At 46.1% G+C, this 5,154-nt stretch overlaps 1 non-coding gene across 1 annotated transcript; it reads right to left on the bottom strand.

The window, feature by feature from the left end:
- Positions 1 to 2,496: 2,496 nt before the first annotated feature.
- trnas-uga (transfer RNA serine (anticodon UGA)) lies at positions 2,497 to 2,579 on the bottom strand. Its single transcript has one exon. It is a non-coding gene; the product is annotated as a tRNA-Ser (tRNA).
- Between the last annotated feature and the right edge of the window lie 2,575 nt (positions 2,580 to 5,154).

The following is a 5,154-nucleotide window of genomic DNA, read 5'->3' as shown; positions in this document are numbered from 1 at the left end:
TACTGATCTCCAATGGATGCAAATATTAGTGAACTCATTGGGTAATGTTTGTAAATAACCATCATGTGAACGGACCCGTCTCCATTAATGCCTTCCAAATAAAACTGGGATCCATTTCTTTTCCCCAAATGCCAGCTAACGGATCCCAGGAGCGGGGTTGAGATTGTGCTGAGCAGCAATGAGTCTCCGGTAATGCTGCTTTCTAAATTCCAGATCAGCTCTCAGTCCTGCAGGCCTTTCGGGAAAGTGATGTGACAAAACAGAAACCATGTGACCGCCCCTCCAATCTAATGGGTTTGATGATGAACAGAGATGGCAGCTCCTTCCTTTGCTGATTTGGTGGCTCTGAAAAGAGCCCTTGTTACACTTGTTACTGAAGCTGGGTTTTAGGTGCGTTCCCCGCGGATGCGGCGGGCCAGCTGGATGTCTTTGGCCATGATGGACCGGGATCATTCTGGTGAATCTGCTCATTTTCCGGCAGAAGCCTCAGTCGCTGTTTGAACTGTTTAAAGTCAGGGCTTTATTAGCAGCCAGAAAGTGAAGGGCAGTTCATTGCTCCCTGCAGCATTATCCACCTCTTTCAGGAGAAAAGATCAGAAACCGCTCGTTTCTGTCAGTCCCCGAGAAGCCTGTGAGAAGCGGTTAGTCGCTAATGTGTTCCTTTTACAGAGAGGAAGCTGATATTTGTCCCGTTTTAAATTGCTGCACCGGACCTTCCTCCCACCGCTTACAGTTAACAGATTGACAAATGACAACGATTCCTAAAATCGCGGCAGGATTTTATGATGGTAAATACAGTAGAACAGAACATAAAATGAGAGGTTTTAAAATTGTTGCCTGAAAATTGAAATTTTCCATCACTTCAATTCCTTCCTGCTCTGGAATTGCCGGGCTTTTTCCAATTGGAAAATCTAAGCCAATGAGAACTTCTATTTACTTATATGTGATTCTCCTTTTGGTTAAGAATTGGATTGAGAAGCGGGTGACCAATCAGAGACAGAGTCAAACTGCGGGGATTCCAGGCCCCCAGTAACTGAGCTGAAACTGTTCAGATTGACAAACCCTGGCAGCAGCTTCACACATTGGACACTTCACACTGAGTCATTCAAGGGCTGGTGTGAGAGAAGCTTCAGATCCTGTCATTACTCTCTGACTCATTATTCATCTAGAACCAAACAATTAGTAAATGTGAAGCAGTGAAGAGACTTTTCACTCTCACTGCAGAATGTGTCATCTGGGGAAATAAGGAACTATTATATTCGGAGATTCCAGGTACATTCCTCCCTAAACAAATCCATTCCTAACATTCCCGATCACAGCCTATCCCAGCTCCTGTTGTCACCCGACTCCAGCTGAATTGGAGAAACTCATGTGTTGGGGTTTGAGTTGTGAGGTGGGGTTTCTCCACCAGTGTTACTGTCTTACAAACTCTCCCCCTGAATTTGTGAACTGAGACTACACCGAACACATCTCCAGTTAGAGTGAGGGCCGGACATCCTTCTGTTTTATTGCAGAGAGTGGGGAAAGGGCTGGGTGGAGGGGAGTCACCAGGGATCCTGGATGTACTCAAAATCATTTCCATGTGGAATCTGCAGGCGGGGCCGGGACAGGGATCATTTGATCAGGGGATCAGCTCTTTCCTGAGAGATGTGGGTGGCTCTGAGAAGAGCCTTTGTGTTCAGATGTTTACAAGTTACCCACGCTCTTTCACTTCTTTCCAGACCCTGCTTTCTGAGCCTTTGCTGCTTTCGGCTTGACCTTGCTCTTCCATGTCTGCACTTTCTTCAGCGCCTTTCTGCCCGCCGCACTCTTGCCTTTTTTGACCTTCTTCGCAGGAGACTTTTTCTGAAGCGTTGCTTTCTTCACCACCTTATTTGGCTTTGCCGCCGCCTTGCTGCTCGTTTTCTTGGCTGTTACTTTCTTTGTTGTCACTTTCTTGTCTGCTGGTTTATTCACTAAAGATTTCTTGTCTGCTGGTTTGTTCACTGAAGATTTCTTGTCTGCTGGTTTCTTCACCCTCCTTCCCACTTTTCCCTGGGTTTTCCTTCTTGCTGATTTTGAAGTTCCGGAGGCTCCCTGTCCCTTGCTCTGCACCAGGGAGCCTTTGTCCACTTTCCTCTTGATACTTTGCTTGATCTGGTTCTTGAGCTTCTCCTGAGCGGTGGCAGACCTGCAAGGAATCAACAACCAGCAGGCGTATAAAGCGAGACCAAGGCTCAGGGCCTTCAGTTACCTGGAGGGGAGTCGGAGAGGCAGCGGATCCTGTGAGGAACCACAATCCAGGAAGGATGAGAAGGTCATTGTCAGGGTACAGAGGAGATTAAGTTAAAGATTTACCAGTTTATAAGCAAGCGCAGAGCCAAGGAACAGTGCTCGGGCAGATCAAATAATAGGAAGCTGTGATCAGTTGGAAGGCAAGAGTGATTAAATGACAGAAGAGATGATGGTGCAATGCAAAAGTCAGGGACAGCAAAAGTAACATTTTGTAAGCGCAGATACCAGGAGTGGGGTTTGAACCCACGCAGAAACATGTTTATTGGATGTCAAGTCCAACACCTTAAACACTCGGCCATCCTGGCACATTCACCCACCACTGAAAATGAAATTTAATGTGATCCGGGTGCCATCTGGCCTTTTGCTACATGAAGTTATGACTCCTCTCCCATGCTAAATTGGACCCTTCATTATTTATGAACCTCAATCGGATCACCCCTCAGTCTGGGTTTCTCTAAAGTGTTGGGTCCCAAATCTTTTAGTCTAACTTGATAACCAAGATGTCTTATACTGGGAATTCGTCGAATGTCTCTCCTCTGTACCCTTTCCAAAGCCTCAATATCACCCATCATGTGAGGAGACCAAGACTGGATACAATATTCCAAGTGAGTCGTGACCAATGTTTCATAATCAGGACAAATTCGGGACATCTCAGATACTGAAGGAGTCCGTGTCCAGAAGCAGCAAGACCTGGACATCATTCAGGCTTGGGCTGCTAAGTGGCAAGTAACATTCACACCACATAAGTACCAGGCAATGACCATCTCCAACAAGAGAGAATGTAATCATCTCCCTTTGACGATCAACAGCATTACCATCGCTGAATCCCCCCACCATCAACATCCTGGGGGTTACCATTGACAAAAGCTTAACTGGACCATTCATATACATACTCTGGCAACAAGGGTAAATCAGATAGTGGGAATTCTGTGATGAGTAACTGAGCTCAAGGCACGTGGTGAAATGCTCATTAGGAGAGCTGGAGAAATGGACTGGTCAGGTGGGCAGAAAAGTGGCAAATGGAATTCAACTTGGAGAAGTGTGAGGTGATGCCTTTGCTGAGGTCAAACACAGCAAAGGAATACACAATTAATGGGTGAATGCTGAGAGGTGTAGAGGAAGTGCGGGACCTTGAAATGAATGTCCACAAATCCCTGAAAGTCGCAGGACAGGTTGATAAGTTGGTTAAGAAGGCTTATGGAATCCTTTCCTTTATTAGCCGATGTATAGAATATAAGAGCAGGGAGGTTATGCTGGAACTGTATAAATCATTAGTTAGGCCACAACTTGAGTTCTGTGTGCAGTTCTGGTCACCTCATTCCAGAAAGGATGTAATTGCACTCGAGAGGTTACAGAGGAGATTTACGAGGATGTTGCCAGGACTGGAAAAATGCAGCTATGAGTAAAGATTGGATAGACTGGGGTTGTTCTCCTTGGAATAGAAGAGGCTGAGGGGAGATTTGATTGAAATGTACAAAATTGTGAGGGGTCTGGATAGAATGGATGGGAAGGGTCTATTTACCTTAGTAGGGAGGTCAGTGACTAGGGGGCAGAGATTTAAAGTGATGTGTTGAACAATTAGAGGGGAGATGAGGAAAGGTTTTTTCACCCAGAGGGCTGTGGGAGTCTGGAATTCACTGCCTGTAAGGGCAGCTGAGGCAGAAACCCTCAACTCATTTAAAAGGAGTCTGGATGTACACCTCAAGTACCTGAACCTGCAGGGCTACGGTCCAAATGCTGGAGAATGGGATTCAGCTGGGTGGCTCGTTTTTTGGCCTGCCTGTGCTGTAAACTTTCTATGTTCTATGATTCTATGCAGACACAATGGGCCGAATGGCCTCCTTCTGCACTGTAATAATTTTGTGATTTTTGACTCTCCAAAACTTGTCAACCGTCTGCAAGGCACAAACCAGAATGAGTGCAGCACCAACAATACTCTAGAAACTCGACACTGTTCAGGACAAAGCAGCCGCCTTGATTGTCACCCCATTCACCACCTTAAACATTCACTCCCTTCACCACTGACGCACAGTGGCACTAGTGTGTACCATCTACCAGATGCACTGCTGCAACTCACCAAGGCGCCGCAGACAGCACCTTCCAAACCGAAGACCTCCACCACCTTGAAGGACAAGGGCTGCAGATGCATGGAAACACCACCATGTGCAAGCTCCCCTCCAAGTCACACACCATCTGATCTGCAAATATATCGCTGTTCATTCACTGATGCTGGGTCAAAATCCTGGATCTCCCTTCCTAACAGGACTGTGGGTGTACCTACACCACATGGAGTGCAGCAATTCGAGAAGGGAGCTCACCGCCACCTTGTCAAGGACAATTAGGGATGGGTAACAAATTCTGGCCTTGCCAGTGTCGCTCACATCCCATGAAAGAATATGCCTCATTTTATACTCAATTGTCCTCTGAATGCAGCCCAACCCTCTATTTGCTCCAACTATCACTTCACAGCATTGCTGCTGTACCTTTAGAGATCTGTGCACTAGAACATCCAGATCTCTGCTCAAAATTATTTTCTTTTTTCCACCTACTTTAATGTTTTTCCCTGAAGGGTGTATGAATGTTGAGCATTCGCCCTGTCCACATGAATAACACTGCACTTACCCAAATTAAACATCATTTACCAGTCATGAACCCAATCTCCCAACACATTAAGATCAGTCTGAAACAGTCGAGCATCGTCGACAGTCTAAACACTCGCACAGATCTTCAAATCATCTGTAAATTTACAGATGGTGCCCCCGACGCCTACATCCAGATCATTAATAAAAATAGTAAAGAGCAACAGACCCAACACCGATCCCTGTGGGACACCACTGGTAACTGGTCTCCAAACAGATCCAGATCCATCTGTAACTACTT

This window comes from Heterodontus francisci, unplaced genomic scaffold (assembly GCF_036365525.1).
Source record: "Heterodontus francisci isolate sHetFra1 unplaced genomic scaffold, sHetFra1.hap1 HAP1_SCAFFOLD_337, whole genome shotgun sequence".
Classification (NCBI taxonomy): domain Eukaryota; kingdom Metazoa; phylum Chordata; class Chondrichthyes; order Heterodontiformes; family Heterodontidae; genus Heterodontus; species Heterodontus francisci.
Note: the sequence above shows the minus strand (reverse complement) of the source record. Positions and strands in the feature narration are given on the sequence as shown.